This window comes from Marmota flaviventris, chromosome 13 (genome assembly GCF_047511675.1).
Source record: "Marmota flaviventris isolate mMarFla1 chromosome 13, mMarFla1.hap1, whole genome shotgun sequence".
Classification (NCBI taxonomy): Eukaryota; Metazoa; Chordata; class Mammalia; order Rodentia; family Sciuridae; genus Marmota; species Marmota flaviventris.
In genome coordinates, this window is record NC_092510.1 from 19,393,021 (window position 1) to 19,413,755 (window position 20,735).

At 39.4% G+C, this 20,735-nt stretch overlaps 1 pseudogene; it reads right to left on the reverse strand.

Annotated features, from left to right (window-relative positions):
* Positions 1 to 3,473: 3,473 nt before the first annotated feature.
* LOC114079345 (U6 spliceosomal RNA) lies at positions 3,474 to 3,574 on the reverse strand (annotated as a pseudogene).
* Positions 3,575 to 20,735: the final 17,161 nt, after the last annotated feature.

The following is a 20,735-nucleotide window of genomic DNA, read 5'->3' on the forward strand; positions in this document are numbered from 1 at the left end:
TACCAATTGTTTATAACAATAACCAGCCACTAGGTGGCTCCCTTATCGGATTTTCCCCCTATGTCTTCTTCCTCACCACTGCCTCCAGGAATGATATCCTAACTCCTTATTTCATTCTCTGATCAGGACACATCAAGCTGAAACTGAACTAAGATAGGAGAGGAACTAGTTAAGCAGAGACAAAACAGAAGAAAACAGATTTGCAAAGAAGAGTAAACAGTTGTTTTTTGGTTTTTTTTTTTTTGGTGCTGGGGATTGAACTACTCAGGGGCACTCCACCTCTGAGCCACATCCCCAGCCATATTTTGTAGTTTATTTAGAGATGGGTCTTACTTAGTTGCTTAGCGACATGCCTTTCTTGAGACTGGCTTTGAACTCTGGATACTCCTGTTTCAGCCTCCCTAGCCGCTCCCGGCTGAGAGTAGAACTCTTAACAGAGAGAAGAAATAAACTATGTCTGATTGGGAATGTAGCTCAGTGGTAGAGCATGTGCTAAGTTATGCCGGGCCTCAGGTTCTATCGCCAATACAAGAAAAATAAAATTGTGTCCATTCAGGCCTCTGAGGAGAGTGATAAAAGGTAAAAACGATAAAGAGCATTTAAGGGAAAAGTTGGAATTGCTTCTATAGTTACACATTACTAAAGTTTCTTACAATTTGCATAGTGACAAACATAATTTATCATTTAAATAAGTGCAATGTATATCATTACTATAGTTAATTAGCCTCTCCCCCAATACACTGCGAAGTTTTTGAAAGCAGGAAATGCTCCAAACTGATCTCTCTAAATTAAATTAAATTAGATTCAGCAAATGTGCACTGGGTGCATACTCTATCCAAAGCACTTTGCCAAGTGCTAGCTATGAAAACAAATTGTCCATGCTCATGAAGCCCTCAGAGTCTATTGGAGGCAACAGATACACTTAAATGGCTGGCTTAAGATTTACCAAGGGAAATGTGGGGTTATAGCTATAATTCTAGGTACCCTTAGCCACTTCGTAAAGGTAATTCATTCACTCATTCATTTATCTTTCACTGAACATACCTATTACCAGATATGTAGGAGAGATTCATTTTAATATTATTATTGTTATTATTTGGTTGCAAAATATATTAATGTGCTTTCAAAAGCCAACATTTTCTACAATGACCCACAAATTCTCCACATTTGCTGTAAGCATCTTTCCTGTCTTTCTGAGATTCTCCAAATAAAGTTCCCACTTAGTCTTTTTCAAGGCCTCCTAAATGTATTTCTTGAGAGTTATTTTACCTCTTCCTCTGGAAAATGCAAATAGTACTCATATAGATTAATAGTATGGTGGCTCTGAAAGGGACTTTCATGCTTTCTAGTGTTTTTCATAGAAATTCTTATTTGTACTGCATACCAGGAAAAATAAATAAGGTCCTTTGTGGCCAAAAGTGGCAGGCCCAGGGCTTCCAATTGCCCTGAAGGCTGAGGTGCTCAATACCTCTGCATTCTTGCCACCAGAGGTGATGCAACCTTCAACAACCTGTACTTCCCAGGCACCTACCAATAAGAATGGATGCCAGATACCAGGGTGGAGAGACAGGGGCATCAACATGACTGGTAGCTTGCCCTTAATTTTTGTCACATTAATATTTCATGGTCCACCTGCTTGAGAATACTACCTTAGAGGTTTAGTTCAGCTCTTTTGTTTTTTAGCCCTTCAGTTTTACAAAAGAGACCCAAGCAAGGCCTAGAGAGGCTATGTGGATTGCTAACCACAAGCATGTCTTGAAACTGTTTTCTTCCTACTAATTCCATTTAGAGGTGGCTCCTTTTCACCATTGTAAGGTCCTATCTTTATGATGCTCAGTCACAGCTTATTGCTCACTTGTTTATGTTGTGCCCTTTGTCTATGAAGGCCTGTAATCTATTTTCCCACTCCCATTTTTTCCCCTTTGGTAATTTCCTATTCCTACTTCAAAGCCAATGTAGTTTAATACCTCCTTTGTCAAGACTTTCCTAACTATCCTAGGCAATTAGTCACTCTCTTTTACATTTCTCTTTTACCAGTGATTTTTTTAAAAATCAGTTTTGAGACCTAAAAATTAGATCAGAAACTATGCAAGTCTTAGAAGAAAATGTAGGGTCAACACTTCAGCATATAAACACAGGCAACAACTTTCTCAGTATGACCTTTAAAGCTCAGGAAATAATGCCAGGAGTCAATATATGGAATGTCATTAAATTAAAAAGCTTCTGCACAGCAAAGGAAACAATTAATAATGTGAAGAGAGAACCTACAGAATGGGAGAAAATCTTTGCTACCTACTCTTCTATACAAGATTAGTATCTAGAATATAAAAGAACTCAAAATACTTAACACCAGGGCTGGGGTTGTGGCAATAGAGCACTCATCTAGTACTTGCAAGGCTCTGGGTTCAATCCTCAGCACCCACCACATAAAAATAAATAAACAAAATAAAAGTATTGTGTCCAACTACAACTAAAAAAAAATTTTAAAAAACCCTTAACACCAAAAAGCCAATCACCCAATTAATAAATGGGCTTATGTATTAAACAGACACTTCTCAAAAAAAGAAACACAAATGGTCAACAAATACATGAAAAAGTACCCAACTAGGGAAAACTGAGATTTCATCTCCACACTGGTCAGAATAGCAGTCACCAAGAATACAAATAATAAATGCTGGAGAAGACATACAGAAAAAGAAACACTTTACCCAGATGGTAGGATTGTAAATTAGTATAACCATTATGGAAATCAGTATGGAGGCTCCTCAAAAAACTAAGAATGGAGCCACCATATGACTCAGCTATACCACTCTTTAGTATTTATCATAAATAATTAAAGTCATCATACTATAGTAACGTATGCATAACCATGTTTATAGCAGCACAATTCATAATAGCTGAACTATGAATCCAGCCTAGGTGCCCATCAGCAGATGAATAGATATAGAAAATGTGGTATATATACACAATGAAGTTTTATTCAGTCATAAATAAAAATAAAAATATGTCATTTTCAGGAAAATATATGGAACTTGAAAACATTATAATAAGCAAAATAAGCCAAACTTAGAAGGTCAAGGGTTATATGTTTTCTCTCATATGTAGAAGCTAGAGAGGAAAATGGAAAATAAAAGAGGAGGAATCTCATAAAAATCCAAGGGAGATCAGTAGAATAGAGAAAAGGGACCAGGGGAAGGAAGAGAGAAAGGAAAGGAAAAATACTGGGGAAAGATATTGGCCAAATTATAGTGTTATATCATGTTCATGTATGAGTATGCAACAATAAATCCCACCGTTATACACAACCATTATACACTAATAAAAATGTGAGAAAATCAGCTTTGATAAGATATAGTTTACTTAAAATAAAAAGTGCCCATTTTAAACATACAGCTCAATGAGTTTTCTCTTTTCATCATACATGTATACTCTGAAATAGCTTACACTCCTTGTTGGGGCAAAATGTGGCTTCTAAAATTATGGAACACTTCTAGAATTTGCATGTCATACTTACACAAGGGCCATGCTAATCTCCTCCATATCATTCCAATTTAAGTGTATATGCTGACAAAATGAGGAGCTTCTGAGTCTTGACAAATGTGTACAACTGCATATTCAACACCACAATCAATATGGAGAGTATTTTTCTCTCCTCAAAAAGTTTCCTTCTTGCTGGGTGTGGTGAGTGAACCTGTAGTCCTAGCTACTTGGGATGCTGAGGCAAGAGGATTGTTTTTGAGACCAAGAATTTAAGTCTAACCGGGGCAAAGAGAGAGTGAGATCTCATCTCTTTACAAAAAGAAGAAAGAGGCCGGGTGTGGTGGCACACATCTGCAATCCCAGAGGCTCAGAAGGCTGAGACAGGAGGATTGGGAGTTCAAAGCCAGCCTCAGCAACAGTGAGACACTAAGCAACTCAGTGAGACCCTGTCCCAAAATAAAAAATAGGGCTCAGTGGTTAAATGCCCCTGAGTTCAATCCCTGGTAGGAAGAAGAAGGAGAAGGAGAAGGAAAAGGAGAAGAAGCGGCGGCGGAAGAGAAAGTAAGTTAGTTTCCTTCCATCCTTTTCAGTTAATCATTCCCCACCCCTATTCTAGTCCTCAGCAATCACCAATGTATACTGTCACTGTAGATTTATGTTTTCTAGAATTTCATATAAGTGCAATCAGTCAATGTGAGACCAAGAATTTAAGGCTAACCGGGGCAAAGAGAGAGTGAGACCCCATCTCTTTACAAAAAGAAGAATGTTCACAAGAATGTGAACATTCTTGTCTCTGGCTTCTTTTGTTCAGCACAATAATTTTGAGATATGTCTATGTTGTGTGTTTCAGTATTAACTCCTTCTGTGGGTAATATTCCATGGTATGGACAGGCTTCAATTTATTTGACCATTCAATTGCTGGTGGACATTTGGGTGGTTTCCCAGTGTTTAAATCTGCTATGAATTCAATTATGCTTTACATTGACTTGTACTTGGGTGTTTTCCATATTAATTCTAACTATAGTTTTATAGGGAAGGAAGATTCTCCTTCTCACCTCTGAAATTTTGGTAAACAGATTGACAAAAGAAAAGGTATACAAATATTACCTGTGCAGGGGCATCACATGAAAGAAAAGTGAGTACCCAAGAATTCAGTGAGATCTAGCAGCTATATACCTTTTTCTTAACAGCATATGAGAGAGGGAATATTAGCAACTTGGGAGAGAGTAAATGATCTTGGAAGAAGATGAATGATTTCTTAGAAGAATAGATGACAGTTTGTGACAAAAGTTTGTCTGGATATGGTGCTGACTTCTTGTCTTCCTCTCCTGTGATGAGTTAATGCTCCCTGTGTTCAACTCTAGGGCTACAACCACCCCAAACATATTGTCTACAAATCCCAAAGAAATAACTTGGAAAAATCAACCGAGAGATTTGGACATTTTGTTACTCATGTGCTCCTTGGCAACAGCAGGCCAGGATGCAATGGAGGGCCACACCACATTTACAAGCCCTGAATATATAGGATAGGTTGCATGCCCACTGTGCAGGTGAATTTCTTCAGATGTTTTATGAGTACATTCTTTTACTTTACAACCAAGGTCACTCTGCTTTGATTATCACCTAAATATTGGAGATGATGAAAGGCGCTATGTATTAGTCAGGGTTCTCTAGAGGAACAGAATCAACAGGAAGCATAATAATAAAAAGGGGATTTATTAGGTTGACTTATGCAACCAGAAACTGGATAGTCCACAATGGCTGTTTGCAGGCTGGAGAACTAGAAGAACCAGTAGCTCCACAGTCCAAGAGGCTGAAGCCCCAGAACAAGAAGGATCACCAGTGCTACTCTAGTCAGAGATGGAAGACTTGTGGAGAATCATCGTCAGAGTCCACTTTGGAAGAGTGAAAAAGCAAGAGTCTGATATTATCAGATAATTAGAGCAGCAATCAAGAACCCAGTTGGGAAGAATGGAGCTTGCATCTGCTGCTGCTTCCTTGTTCTTCCAAGCCATCATCCTATTGGAGGGTGCTGCCCATGCTTAGGCAGCGTCCCCATTTCAGTTGGCTATCCTGCAGGCCAATCATTTCTAGATGCACCTCACTAACACACCCATAAGCCTCTTAATCATTGGCTTCTCTTAAACCATTCAAATTGACAATTCAAATTAACCATTACAGGCCAGTTTCCCTTCCCCATTTCCTTCATTATCACATTTTAAAAGTCCTTCTTATCTCACTGCCTGGAATAATAAGATTTCCTAGGCACTAGCTAGTGTTTACCCCAACACCCTAGCTAAAAGAAACTTGGAGAAGTATATTGGTGATAATGATGGAGTTTCTTTTGGAGGATTTGTCTTTGGCAGAAAGGAGAGCTCAGAGAAAGAGAAAGCCTCTCTTTACATCCCTGTCCCCCAAGTGCCCCTTTGAACTGAGGTTTAAAGTGATCAAAATACCAAAGTGCTATATTTTAGGGTGGCATTGCCTGAACTATATGTAATTTGAAGTTTATATAGTAGGCATGCAACCTATCCTATATATTTCCCCTGCTTGTAGGCTAAAATGCTTAATAAATAAAAACTATTATTGTTGTTCTTTTTGTGAAGTGGTTTTAAATTACTTAGCTTCTTTGAGCCTGAGTTTATTCATATGACAATGAGAAATTTCCAGGGTCTGGCTCACAATGCTGACATACACTGTGAAGGTTACCCAGCAATCACTTTGGGAGCTGGTGGGGGATGCTTTCCCTGTGGTCTCCAAATGCTCTCCAGTGGAAGGTTAAACCATGGAGAGTATACCTGAGATGGGTTCTGAGCGATGTGCTAAGCCAACTCAGGGAGAGGGATGCTAATGAGAGATGCAAAAGGGAGTCTAAACTTTGTGAAATACAGATGTACACTAGAGGGAGTGTGAAACCTGGGAGGGATGGGTGTACGGGGTTAGTGGAAAGTTACACAGAGAAACAGAACATGGAGTAGAGTGTTCCTTTGCATTTTAAGGAACATATCCAGGATGGGATTAGAAGCTATAGCAAGTGAATTATGACTCTCAAAATAACTAGTGAGAAGGATACCTTGCCAGGCTCAAGGTTGCACATGCCTCTTCCTGCAGTCCTTTTCTAATTGAATTGGATACTTCTTGGCAATAAGGGAGTCTTCCAAAGAGTTGACTGGAAGGATCAATTTTGCATATTTTATGGTTTGGCTTTCCAGTTGTTTCAGGCTGCCATCCTGGGTTCAAATTCCTCTTCCCATTAGCTATTGTCTCCTTTCATCATCCTGTAATTATTAGTGACCGCCAATTCCATCACACACTGTCGACCTTTCAGAAGAACTTTGTTGACTCATGATCACTACTAGTTCATAGACAAAAGGGCTCTCTTAAATCTCAGTTGCAAAGCCAACAGAATCTAAAGCACTTTAGTTAGAAAATAAAACATTGTTTTGTTTTCAGGAATCAAAACCAGCAATGTGAAAAAAGAAAAGTCACAGAGTTAAAGTCTGTCTTCTGCTTTCTCATGTCTCATCCCTGTGAGTATCAATTCACTTACAAATCTCACTATGCCTGACTCTGCACACAGAGCATTCCTCTAAGTTCTGAACCATTACTTCTTGACCATGGCTCTTCAGTGGCCTATTTCCCTTTCACTGAATTCATAAATATTTAAAAATTATGTTTCTGACTGCTAAGGTATACCTCGCATATGCTTAAATAATTCATAGTTGTAAATTCCATTGGGGCATTGTAATTTACCTCAAACAAGGGACTTCTATGATGAGAATCTCAGGCAACTTGATGTAGCTACAATAGAGCTACTTTGGGGTAGGCAGTTATTATTATTATTTTTTAAATTTTTTATTGTTGGTTGTTCAAAACATTACAAATTTCTTGACATATCATATTCCACACTTTGATTCAAGTGGGTTATGAACTCCCACCTTCACCCCATACACAGATTGCAGAATCACATCAGTTACACATCCATTGATTTACATATTGCCATACTAGTGTCTGTTGTGCTCCGCTGCCTTTCTCATCCTCCACCATCCCCCCTCCACACCTCTCCCCTCCCCTCCCCTCCTCTCTCTCTACCCCCTCCACTGTATAACCCTGAGGGTCTCCTTCCATTTCCAAGCAATTTCCCTTCTCTCTCCCTTTCCCTCCCACCTCTCATCCCTGTTAAATGTTAATCTTCTTCTCATGCTCTTCGTCCCTACTCTGTTCTTAGTTACTCTCCTTATATCAAAGAAGACATTTGGCATTTGTTTTTTAGGGATTGGCTAGCTTCACTTAGCATAATCTGCTCTAATGCCATCCATTTCCCTGCAAATTCTATGATTTTGTCATTTTTTAATGCAGAGTAATACTCCATTGTGTATAAATGCCACATTTTTTTTATCCATTCGTCTATTGAAGGGCATCTAGGTTGGTTCCACAGTCTTGCTATTGTGAATTGTGCTGCTATGAACATCGATGTAGCAGTGTCCCTGTAGCATGCTCTTTTTAGGTCTTTAGGGAATAGACCAAGAAGGGGAATAGCTGGGTCAAATGGTGGCTCCATTCCCAGCTTTCCAAGAAATCTCCATACTGCTTTCCAAATTGGCTGCACCAATCTGCAGTCCCACCAGCAATGTACAAGTGTACCCTTTTCCCCACATCCTCGCCAGCACTTGTTGTTGTTTGACTTCCTAATGGCTGCCAATCTTACTGGAATGAGATGGTATCTTAGGGTGGTTTTGATTTGCATTTCTCTGACAGCTAGAGATGGTGAGCATTTTTTCATGTACTTGTTGATTGACTGTATGTCCTCCTCTGAGAAGTGTCTGTTCAGGTCCTTGGCCCATTTGTTGATTGGGTTGTTTGTTCTCTTATTGTCTAATTTTTTGAATTCTTTGTATACTCTGGATATTAGGGCTCTATCTGAAGTGTGAGGAGTAAAGATTTGTTCCCAGGGTGTAGGCTCCCTATTTACCTCTCTTATTGTTTCTTTTGCTGAGAAAAAACTTTTTAGTTTGAGTAAGTCCCATTTGTTGATTCTAGTTATTAACTTTTGTGCTATGGGTGTCCTATTGAAGAATTTGGAGCCAGACCCCACCGAATGTAGATCGTAGCCAACTTTTTCTTCTATCAGACGGCGTGTCTCTGATTTGATATCAAGCTCCTTGATCCATTTTGAATTCACTTTTGTGCATGGCGAGAGAAAGGGATTCAGTTTCATTTTGTTGCATATGGATTTCCAGTTTTCCCAGCACCATTTGTTGAAGATGCTATCCTTCCTCCATTGCATGCTTTTAGCCCCTTTATCAAATATAAGATAGTTGTAGTTTTGTGGATTGGTTTCTGTGTCCTCTATTCTGTACCATTGGTCCACCTGCCTGTTTTGGTACCAGTACCATGCTGTTTTTGTTACTATTGCTCTGTAGTATAGTTTGAAGTCTGGTATCGCTATACCGCCTGATTCACACTTCCTGCTTAGCATTGTTTTTGCTATTCTGGGTCTTTTATTTTTCCATATGAATTTCATGATTGCTTTCTCTATTTCTACAAGAAATGCCGTTGGGATTTTGATTGGCATTGCATTAAACCTATAGAGAACTTTTGGTCATATCGCCATTTTGATGATGTTAGTTCTGCCTATCCATGAACAGGGTATATTTTTCCATCTTCTAAGATCTTCTTCTATTTCTCTCTTTAGGGTTCTGTAGTTTTCATTGTATAAGTCTTTCACCTCTTTTGTTAGGTTGATTCCCAAGTATTTTATTTTTTTTGAAGATATTGTGAATGGAGTGGTTGTCCTCATTTCCATTTCAGAGGATTAGTCGCTGATATACAGGAATGCCTTTGATTTATGCGTGTTGATTTTATATCCTGCCACTTTGTTGAATTCATTTATTAGCTCTAATAGTTTCTTTGTAGAGTCTTTTGGGTCTGCTAGGTATAGAATCATATCATCTGCAAATAGTGATAATTTAAGTTCTTCTTTTCCTATTTTGATGCCTTTAATTTCTTTCGTCTGTCTAATTGCTCTGGCCAGTGTTTTGAGAACTATGTTGAACAGAAGTGGAGAGAGAGGGCATCCCTGTCTTGTTCCAGATTTTAGAGGGAATGCCTTCAGTTTTTCTCCATTCAGAATGATGCTAGCCTGAGGCTTAGCATAGATTGCTTTTACAATATTGAGGTATGTTCCTGTTATCCCTAGTTTTTCTAGAGTTTTGAACATAAAGGGATGCTGTACTTTGTCGAATGCTTTTTCCGCATCTATCGAGATGATCATATGGTTCTTATTTTTAAGTCTATTGATGTGGTGAATAACATTTATTGATTTCCGTATATTGAACCAGCCTTGCATCCCAGGGATGAATCCTACTTGATCATGGTGCACAATCTTTTTAATATGTTTTTGTATCCGATTCGCCAGAATTTTATTGAGGATTTTTGCATCTAGGTTCATTAGAGATATTGGTCTGTAGTTTTTTTTCTTTGAAGTGTCTTTGTCTGGTTTAGGTATCAGGGTGATGTTGGCCTCGTAGAATGAATTTGGAAGTTCTCCCTCTTTATCTATTTCCTGAAGTAGCTTGAAAAGTATTGGTATTAGTTCTTCTTTAAAATTTGTAAAATTCTGCTGTATACCCATCCGGTCCTGGGCTTTTCTTAGTTGGCAGTCTTGTTATGGTTTCTTCTATTTCCTCAATTGATATAAGTCTGTTTAGGTTGTCTATACCCTCGTGACTCAATCTGGGCAGATCATATGACTTAAGAAATTTATCTATGCCTTCACTATCGTCTAATTTATTGGAGTATAAGGATTCAAAATAGTTTTTGATTATCTTCTGTATTTCTGAAGTGTCTGTTGTGATATTTCCTTTTTCATCCCGTATGCTAGTAATTTGAGTTCTCTCTCTTCTTCTCTTCGCTAGCATGGCTAAGGGTCTGTCGATTTTGTTTATTTTTTCAAAGAACCAACTTTTAGTTTTGTCAATTTTTTCAATTGTTTCTTTTGTTTCGATTTCATTAATTTCAGCTCTGATTTTAATTATTTCTTGCCTTCTACTTCTTTTGCTGTTGTTTTGCTCTTCTTTTATAAGGATTTTGAGATGAAGTATGAGATCATTTATTTGTTGGTTTTTTCTTTTTTTAAGGAATGAACTCCAAGCAATGAATTTTCCTCTTAGAACTGCTTTCAATGTGTCCCATAGATTCCGATATGTTGTGTCTGTGTTTTCATTTATCTCTAAGAATTTTTTAATTTCCTCCTTGATGTCTTCTATAACCCATTGATCATTCAGTAACCTATTGTTCATTCTCCAAGTGATGTATGCTTTTTCCTTCCTTCTTTTATCGTTGATTTTCAGTTCCATTCCATTATGATCAGATAAGATGCATGGTATTATCTCTACTCCTTTATATTGTCTAAGAGTTGCCCTGTGACATAATATATGATCTATTTTTGAGAAGGATCCATGTGCTGCTGAGAAAAAAGTGTAACTGCTTGATGTTGGGTGGTATACTCTATATATGTCAATTAAGTCTAGGTTATTAATTGTGTTATTGAGTTCTATAGTTTCCTTATTCAACTTTTGTTTGGAAGATCTGTCCAGTGGCGAGAGAGGTGTGTTGAAGTCTCCCATGATTATTGTATGGTGGTCTATTAGACTCTTGAACTTGAGAAGAGTTTGTTTGACGAACATAGCTGCACCATTGTTTGGGGCATATATATTTATGATTGTTATGTCTTGTTGGTGTATGGTTCCCTTAAGCAGTATGTAGTGTCCCTCTTTATCCCTTTTGATTAACTTTGGCTTGAAATCTATTTTATTTGATATGAATATGGACACTCCTGCTTGTTTCCGAAGTCCATATAAGTGATATGATTTTTCCCAACCTTTCACCTTCAGCCTATGTATGTCTTTTCCTATCAAATGCGTCTCCTGTAGGCAGCATATTGTTGGGTCTTGTTTTGTGATCCATTCTACTAGCCTGTGTCTCTTAATTGGTGAGTTTAAGCCATTAACATTTAGGGTTATTATTGAGATATGGGTTGTTCTTCCAGCCATATTTGTTTATTTCTGTTACTAAACATGGTTTGTTTTCCTCTTTGATTATTTCCCCCCCCCTTTACTGTCCTACCTCCCACTGTTGGTTTTCATTGTTATTTTCCATTTCCTCTTCCTGTAATGTTTTGGCGAGGATGTTTTGAAGAGATGGTTTTCTAGCTGCGAATTCTTTAAACTTTTGTTTATCGTGGAAGGTTTTAATTTCATCTTCCATCCTGAAGCTTAATTTCGCTGGATACACAATTCTTGGTTGGAACCCATTTTCTTTCAGTGTTTGAAATATGTTATTCCAGGATCTTCTAGCTTTCAGAGTCTGTGTTGAAAGATCAGCTGTTATCCTGATTGGCTTACCCCTAAATGTAATCTGCTTCCTTTCTCTTGTAGCTTTTAAAATTCTCTCCTTATTCTGTATGTTGGGCATCTTCATTATAATGTGTCTAGGTGTGGATCTCTTATGATTTTGCACATTCGGCGTCCTGTAGGCTTCTAGGATTTGGGATTCTGTCTCATTCTTCAAGTCTGGGAAGTTTTCTTGTATTATTTCATTGAATAGACTTCTCATTCCTTTGGTTTGGAGCTCTGTACCTTCCTGTATCCCAATGACTCTTAAGTTTGGTCTCTTAATGTTATCCCATATTTCTTGGATGTTCTGCTCATGGTTTCTTAACAGTCTTGCTGAGCTGTCTATGTTCTTTTCCAGTTGAAATACTTTGTCTTCATTGTCTGATGTTCTATCTTCTAAGTGTTCTACTCTGCTGGTAGTATTCTCCATTGAGTTTTTAAGTTGGTTTATTGCTTCCTGCATTTCTAGGATTTCTGTTTGTTTGTTTTTTATAACCTCTGTCTCACTGTAAAGTTGATCCTTTGCTTCCTGGATTTGTTTGCGTAATTCATTGTCGAAGTGATCTTTCATTGTCTGATTTTGCTGTCTAATGTCTTCCTTGATACTCCAGATCATCTGAAGCATGTATATCCTGAATTCTTTATCTGACATTCCATCTGCTGCAGCTGTTACCTCTTCTAAAGTTGCGTTGACCTGCATTGCTTGTGGTCCTTTCTTTCCTTGTCTTTTCATACTGCTTGCGTATCTTTCCTGCAGGTGCGGGCGGCGGCTCTGCTCTCTCCTTATTCCAATTGGGGTGTCGTGACTACCACGCCGGCAGGTCACTGGGCCTGTTCTGGGCGCTGGCGGCGGCTCTGTTCTGCCCCTACTCCAATTGGGGTGACGAGTGTACCACGCCGGCAGGCCACCGGGCCTGATCCACCGGTCGGTTGCAGGTTTGCCTACCCTGCAGGCGCGGGCGGCGGCTCTACTCTGCCCCTACTCCAAATGGGGTGACGTGTCTGTCGTACCGGCAGGCCACTGGGCCTGTCCCGCTGGTCGGTCGCAGATCTGCCCACCTTTCGGGCATGGGTGGTGGCTCTGCTCTGCCCCTACTCCAATTGGGGTGTCATGACTACCCCGCCGGCAGGTCGCTGGGCCTGTTCCTGGCACGGGCGGCGACTCTGCTACCACGCCGGCAGGCTCCTGGGCCTGATCCGCCGGTCTGTCGCAGGTCTGCCTACCTTGCAGGCGCGGGCGGCGGATCTGCCCTGCCCCTCCTACCACGCCTGCGGACCGCTGTGCCTGATCTGCAGGTTGGTCACAGGTCTGCTCACCCTGCGGGCACGGGTGGCGGTTTCGCACCGCCCTCACTCCAATTGGGGTCACGTGACCACCACACCAGCAGGGCCTGATCCGGGCGTGGGCGAAGGATCTGCTCTGCCCCTACTCCAGTTGGGGTGACGTGTGTACCACGCTGGCAGGCCGCTGGGCCTGACCCACCAGTCTGTCACAGGTCTGCTTACCTTGCAAGTGCGGGCGGCGGCTCTGCCCCGCCCTTCCTACCACGCCCATGTACCATTGGGTCGCGAGTCTGCCCACCTTGTGGGTGCGGGTGGCGGCTCTGCTCCGCCCCCTCTCCAATTGGGGTCACGTGGTCACCACGCAGGCGAGCCGCTGGGCCTGCTCAGGGCGCTGGCAGCGGCCCGGCTCCTCCCCTCTGGCTCGACGACAAATCGAGAGAGACTCGGGTGTTTGTGCCTCACCCCCCCACCAGGAGACCAACTGTTTCTGTCGCCGCTGGTATTGATGAAGTTCCCTCCTCCGCCGCTTTCTGATGACATCAGATCTCTGCCATGTTGGTATCCTATGCGAATGGCAGCATTTCGTTCCCCTTGCCGGGCAACCAAAGCAACGGGTGAGTCCTGACCGGCCCTCAGCAGGACCCGGACCGAGAAGCAGTTTCCGCGGGCTCCTAGCCCTGGGCCAGGGCAGTTCCGGGAGCCGCAACTCGGCCGCTCCGTGCTCGGTGTATGCTCTGATAGGAGCAGACTCCAAGAAGCAGCCTCCGCAGGCTCCCCAGCCCTGGGCCAGGGCGGTTCCGGGAGCCGGAACTCGGCCGCCCCGCACTCGGTGCTCGCTCCGATAAGAGCAGGCACTAAGAAACACCCAGGCACTGAGCCCGAGCAATCTGTCTGCAAGCCACAGGTGAATGGAAGCCTGAAATTACCTGTTCTATGGCTGAATGAGCTGCGGTCAGTCGAAAACAGGGATGGTGACATCAGCTTTCCAACATGGTGGCCGCTGGCCTCCTCTGTGGTCTGACCGGTGTGGAGAAACGAGATGGACCGCTTCCTTCCCCCGTCTCGAACCCAGAATTCAGCCCTGAGTACGGTGCTTGCACAGCTGGCAGAAACTGCAGCGCTGTATCCCTGCGTCGCTATCTCCTCATTTCCCAGCGCGCGCTGCAGACTCTAGCCGCGGGGCTCTTTGCTGAATAAGCAGTGTTACCCTCCATGCGACAAACCTCTCGCGTTTGAGTCCCCGTAGCCGATCCTCGTGCGATGGAAATCCTTCCTCCAGGTTCCGGAGCACCCCACTATTGCTGGAAATTCCTAACAAGATAGCCTTTAGCCGTCCTGACTTGTCATACTCCCACACAGTGAAGCAGCACACGGGGGCAATGCACTCCCCTCGCCGCCATCTTCCTCTCTCAGTAGGCAATTATTCTAAGCTTTCTTTTTCATTGTGCCAGGGCTTGAACCCAGGGCCTTGTTCATGCAAGGCAAGCACTCTACCAACTGAGCTATATCCCCAGCCCTTTAAGTTTTCTTTTTTTAAAAATTATTATTTATTTTTTAAAATACACCACAACAGTGGAATGCATTACAATTCTTATTACACATATAGAGCAAAATTTCTCGTATCTCTGTATATAAAGTATGTTCATGTGAATTTATGTCATTATACATGTACTTTTTTTGCATTACAATTCTTAATACACATATATACCACAATTTTTCTTATCTTTGTTTGTATATAAGGTATGTTGACACCCAAGTCAAGTCTTCATACATGTACTTTGTATAATGATGACCATCACTTTCCACCTTCCTTGCTAATCCCCTTCCCCCTTCTTTTCCATCCCACCCCTCTTCCCTATCTAGAATTAATCTAATCCTCCCATGCTCTCCCTCCCTATCCCACTACAAGCCACCCCCTTATATCAGAGAAAACATTCAGCATTTGTGTTTTTGGGATTGGCTAACTTTACTTAGCATTATCTTCTCCAAAGCCATCCATTTACCTGCAAATACCATGATTTTGTTCTTTTTTAATTGTGTATATAGGCCACATTTTTTTTATCCATTCATCCACTGAAGGACATCTAGGTTGGTTCCACAGTTTAGCTATTAAGAATTGTGCTGCTATAAATATTGCTGTGGCTGTTTCCCTGAAGTATTCTATTTTTAAGTGCTTTGGGTATAGTCTGAGAAGAGGGATAACTGGGTCAAATGGTGGTTCCATTCGAAGATTTCCAAGGAATCTCCATACTGCTTTCCAAATTGGCTGCACCTATTTTCAGTCCCACCAGCAAAGTATGAGTGTACCTTTTTCCCCATATCCTTACCAACACTTGTTGTTGTTGTTTGTCTTCATAATAGCTGCCATTCTGACTGGAGTGAGATGATATCTTAGAGTAGTTTTGATTTGCATTTCTCTGATTGCTAGAGATGGTGAGCATTTTTTCATATATTTGCTGATTGATTGTATATCCTCTTCTGAGAAGTGTCTGTTCAGGTCCTTGGCCCATTTGTTGATTGGGTTATTTGTTTTTTTGGTGCTTAGCTTTTTGAGTTCTTTATATACCCTAGAGGTTAGTGCTCTATCTAATGTGTGAGGGATAAAAATTTCTCCCAGAATGTAGACTCTCTGTTCACATCACAAATTGTTTCTTTTGCTGAGAAGAAACTTTTTAGTTTGAATTTATCACACTTATTGATTCTTGGTTTTAATTCTCGTGTCATAGGAGTCTTAGTAAGAAAGTTGGGGTCTAATACCACATGATGGAGATTAGGGCCTACTTTTTCTTCTATTAGACACAGAGTCTCTGGCTTAATTCCTAGGTCCTTGATCCACTTTGAGTTGAGTTTTGTGCATGGTGAGAGATAGGAGTTTAATTTCATTTTGTTGCATATGGATTTCCAGTTTTCCCAGCACCATTTGTTGAAGATGCTATCTTTTCTCCAGTGCATGTTTTTGGCAGCTTTGTCTGATATAAGATAATTGTAATTTTGTGGGTTGGTCTCTGTGTCCTCTATTCTGTACCATTGGCCTACTGGCCTGTTTTGGTGCCAGTACCATGCTGTTTTTGTTACTCTTGCTCTGTAGTATAGATTAAGGTCTGGTATAGAGATACCACTTGCTTTACTCTTCCTGGTTAGAATTGCTTTAGCTATTCTGGGTCTCTTATTTTTCCAGATGAATTTCATGATTGCTTTTTTCTGTTTCTATGAAGAATGCCATTGGGATTTTGATCAGAATTGCATTAAACCTGTATAGTGCTTTTGGTAGTGTGGTCATTTTAATAATATTAATTTTGCCTATCCATGAGCAAAGTAGATCTTTCCATCTTCTAAGGTCTTCTTTGATTTCTCTCTTTAGGGTTCTGTAATTTTCATTGTATAGATCTTTCACCTCTTTTGTTAAATAAGAACCAAGTGTCTTATTTTTTTAAGGATATTGTGAGTGGGGTAGTTTTCCTCATTTCCTGTTCAGAGGATTTGTCACTGATATACAGAAATGCCTTTGATTTATAGGTGTTGATTTTATATCCTGCTGAATTCATTTACTAGTTCTAGAAGTTTTCTGTTGGATATTTTTGGGTCTTCTAGGTATAGAATCATATCATCATCAAATAGTGCTAGTTTAAGTTCTTCTTTTCCTATACTTATCTCCCTTTAATTTCTTTCATCTGTCTAATTGCTCTGGCCAGTGTTTCAAGAACTCCGTTGAATAGAAGTGGTGAGAGAGGGCATCCCTGTCTTGTTCCAGATTTTAAAGGGAATGCCTTCAGTTTTTCTCTGTTTAGAATGATGTTGGCCTGAGGCTTAGCACAGATGGCCTTTACAATGTTGAGATATGTTCTTGTTATCCCATTTTTCTAGTGTTTTAACATAAAGGGGTGCTGTATTTTGTCAGTGCTTTTTCCGTGTCTATCAATATGATCATATAATTCTTATCTTTAAGCCTATTGATGTGATGAATTATATTTATTGATTTTCGTATGTTGAACCAACCTTGCATCCCAGGGATGAATCTCACTTGATCATGGTGCACAGTCTTTTTGATGTGTTTTTTGTATTCAATTTGCCAGAATTTTATTGAGGATTTTTGCATCTATGTTCATTAAAGATATTGGTCTGAAATTTTCTTTCTTTGAAGTGTCTTTGTCTGGTTTTGGAATCAAGGTGATATTGGCCTCATAGAATGAGTTTAGAAGTACTCTATCTTTTTCTATTTCTTGAAATAAATTGAAGAGTATTGGGTATTAGTTCTTCTTTAAAGGTTTTGTAGAAGAAATGAAAAACAACATTTTTCCGGTCCTGGGATTTTCTTGGTTGGAATTTTTTTGATGGCTGCTTCTATTTCCTCACTTGATATTTGTCTGTTTAAGTTGTGTGTAATTTCCTGACTCAATCTGGGCAGATCATATGACTTAAGAAATTTTTTGATGCCTTCATTGTCTTCTATTTTATTAGAGTATAAGGTTTCAAAATAATTTCTGTAGTGTCTGTTGTTATATTGCCTTTTTCATCATGTATGCTGGTAATTTAAGTTCTCGCCTTCTCTTCATTAGCATAGCTAAGGGTCTGTCAATTTTATTTATTTTTTCAAAGAACCAACTTTTAGTTTTGTTAATTTTTTCAATTGTTTCCTTTGTTTCTATTTCATTGATTTCAGCTCTGATTTTAATTATTTCTTGCCTTCTACTGCTTTTGCTGCTGATTTGTTCTCCTTTTTCTAGGGCTTTGAGATGTAGTGTGAGGTCATTTATTGACTTTTTCTTCTTTTAAGAAATGAATTCCATGCAATGAATTTTCCTCTTAGTACTGCATTCATAGTGTCCCAGAGATTTCAATATATTGTGTCTGTGTTCTCATTTACCTCTAATAATTTTTTAATCTCCTCCTTGATGTTCATCCAATAGCATATTGTTCAGTCTCCAAGTGATGAAGAAATTTTTATTCTTTATTTTGTCATTGATTTCCAACTTCATTCCATCATGATCTGATAAAATGGTAGTATCTCTACTCCTTTATATTTGCTAAGAGTTTCCCTGAGGCATAGTATATGGTCTATTTCTGAGAAGAAAGTGTATTTGCTTGATGCTGGTTGATATATTCGATATATGTTAGTTAAGTCTAAGTTATTAATTGTGTTATTGAGCTCTATAGTTTCTTTATTCAACTTTTGTTCTGAGGATCTGTCCAGTGGTGATAGAGGTGTGTTAAAGTCACCCAAGATTATTGTGTGTGGTTAGTTTGACTCTTGAACTTGAGAAGAGTTTGTTTAATGAACATAGCTGCACCATTGTTTGGGGCATATATATTTATGATTGTTATGTTTTGTTGGTGTATGGTTCCCTTGAGCAGTATATAATGACCATCTTTATCACTTTTGAATAACTTTGGCTTGAAGTCTACTTTATTTGATATGAGTATGGAGACCCTTGCTTGCTTCCGCAGTCCATGAGAGTTGTATGATTTTTCCCAACCTTTCACCTTCAGTCTGTGTATGTCTTTTCCTATCAGATGAGTCTCCTGTAGGTAGAATATTGTTGGATCTTTTTTTTTAATGCAATCTGCTAGCCTATGTCTTTTGAGGTGAGTTTAAGTCATTAACATTTAGGGTTACTATTGAGACATGATTTGTATTTCCAGCCATATTTGTTTGTTTGTTTTCATTATTTAACTTGACTTGGTTTTCCTCTTTGATTAAATTTTCTTTTAATGTACTACCTCCCTCTGCTGGTTTTCATTGTTGTTTTTCATTTCCTCTTCATGAAATATTTTACTGGTTTTAAGTCATATAGTGCCGGTTTTCTAGCTATAAATTCTTTTAACTTTTGTTTATTGTGGAAAGTTTTTATTTCATCTTCAAAATGAAGCTTAATTTGCTGGATACAAGATTCTTGGTTGACACCCATTATCTTTCAGCGTTTGAAATACGTTGTTCCAGGATCTTCTAGCTTTCAGGGTCTGTGTTGAAAAATCTGCTGATATCCTAATTTGTTTACTCCTATATGTAATCTGATTCCTTTCTCTTATGGCTTTTAAAATTCTCTCCTTATTTTGAATGTTGGGCATTTTCATTATAATGTGTTTTGGTGTGAATCTGTTGTGATTTTGCATTTGGCATCCTGTAGGCTTCTTGGATTTGGATTTCCGTTTCATTCTTCATGTCTGGAAAGTTTTCTGATATTATTTTATTGAACAGGTGCTCATTCCTTTGGTTTGGATCTCTATGCCTTCCTCTCTCCCAATAACTCTTAAATTTGATCTTTTTATGCCATCCCATATTTCTTGGATGTTCTGCTTGTGGTTTCTTATCATTTTCGCTGTGCTGTCTATGTTTTTTTCAAGATGATGTACTTTATCTTCATTGTCTGATGTCTTATCTTCTATGTGGTCTCCTTTGCTGGTGATGCTCTCATTTGAGTTTTTAATTTGGTTTTTTATTTCTTTCATTTCAAGGATTTCTGTATGTTTGTTTTTTTATAATCTCTATCTCCATGTAGAGGTGATCTTTTGCTTCTTGGATTTGTTTATGTAGCTCATTGTCAAAGTTGTCTTTCATTGCCTGTATTTGTTGTCTTGTGTCTTCTTTGAGATTCCAAAAGATCTGCTTCATGAATATCCTGAAATCTTTGTCATTTTTTCTGCTATAGCTGTGACTTCTTCTAATGATGTGTTGTCTTGAATTGTTTGTGGTACTTTTTTCTCTTGTCTTTACATGTTGCTTGCATTTCTTTCTTTTCAGCTCTGTGGGACTGGTGTGTTATTGTTTTTACCCTATAGATTTGTAGTGCTCTTGTATAGTTCCAAGATCCCTCATTTGTGGGGAAGGACAATGTTAACTGTTCCCAATATCAACAATACATCACCTATGAACAAATTATTGTTATTGAGATATTTACAGTTAGTCTCAATGTCTAGAAATGTTGGATTCAATTATTATTTAAAATATAATGAGTAGTTTCATAAAAGGTGTACAGTTTCTGGTGGCAGACATAGAACTGGGGTTCAGACATAGGATGTTATGGTAAGGGGGAAAGATGTGAGGGTATGGGGTTAATATAACTTAGAAAATTTGGAGGAGAACTCTAATGAAGAGGGTTAGTAGCAGGGGAATAGACAGGAGGTAATTTAGGGTATACAAGTATGTGGGAGGACAGTAGAGTGCATAAAAACAAATACATATATGTATTTAGAAAATTACAAGAAGTAAAAATAGTAAAAATTAGGAAGTTGAAAGAGGAGAGAGGGAAGAAGAAACATAAAAAGGAAAGAAAAAGAAAGAAACAAAGAAAAAAGAGAGAAAAAAGAAGAAGAAAGGGAGGGGCTTATGCAATTCCTTTATATTATATTATTCTGGTGACTCAGTTCTTAAAGTTCTATTTCATGCAAAGTTCTTGGTTTCACATATGTTGGGGTTGCAGGGACCAGAGGAGAAAGGGTAGAGGAGAAAGAAAAATGATAAAATGGAAGAGAAAAAAATATATTCTTAGAATTTTGTTTCCTTCTCTTCTCTTCCAGTAGGTTGAGTTGTCTATTCCAAGCTTGAGTCTCTGTCCTCTGGGTGGTGTAGGTAACCAG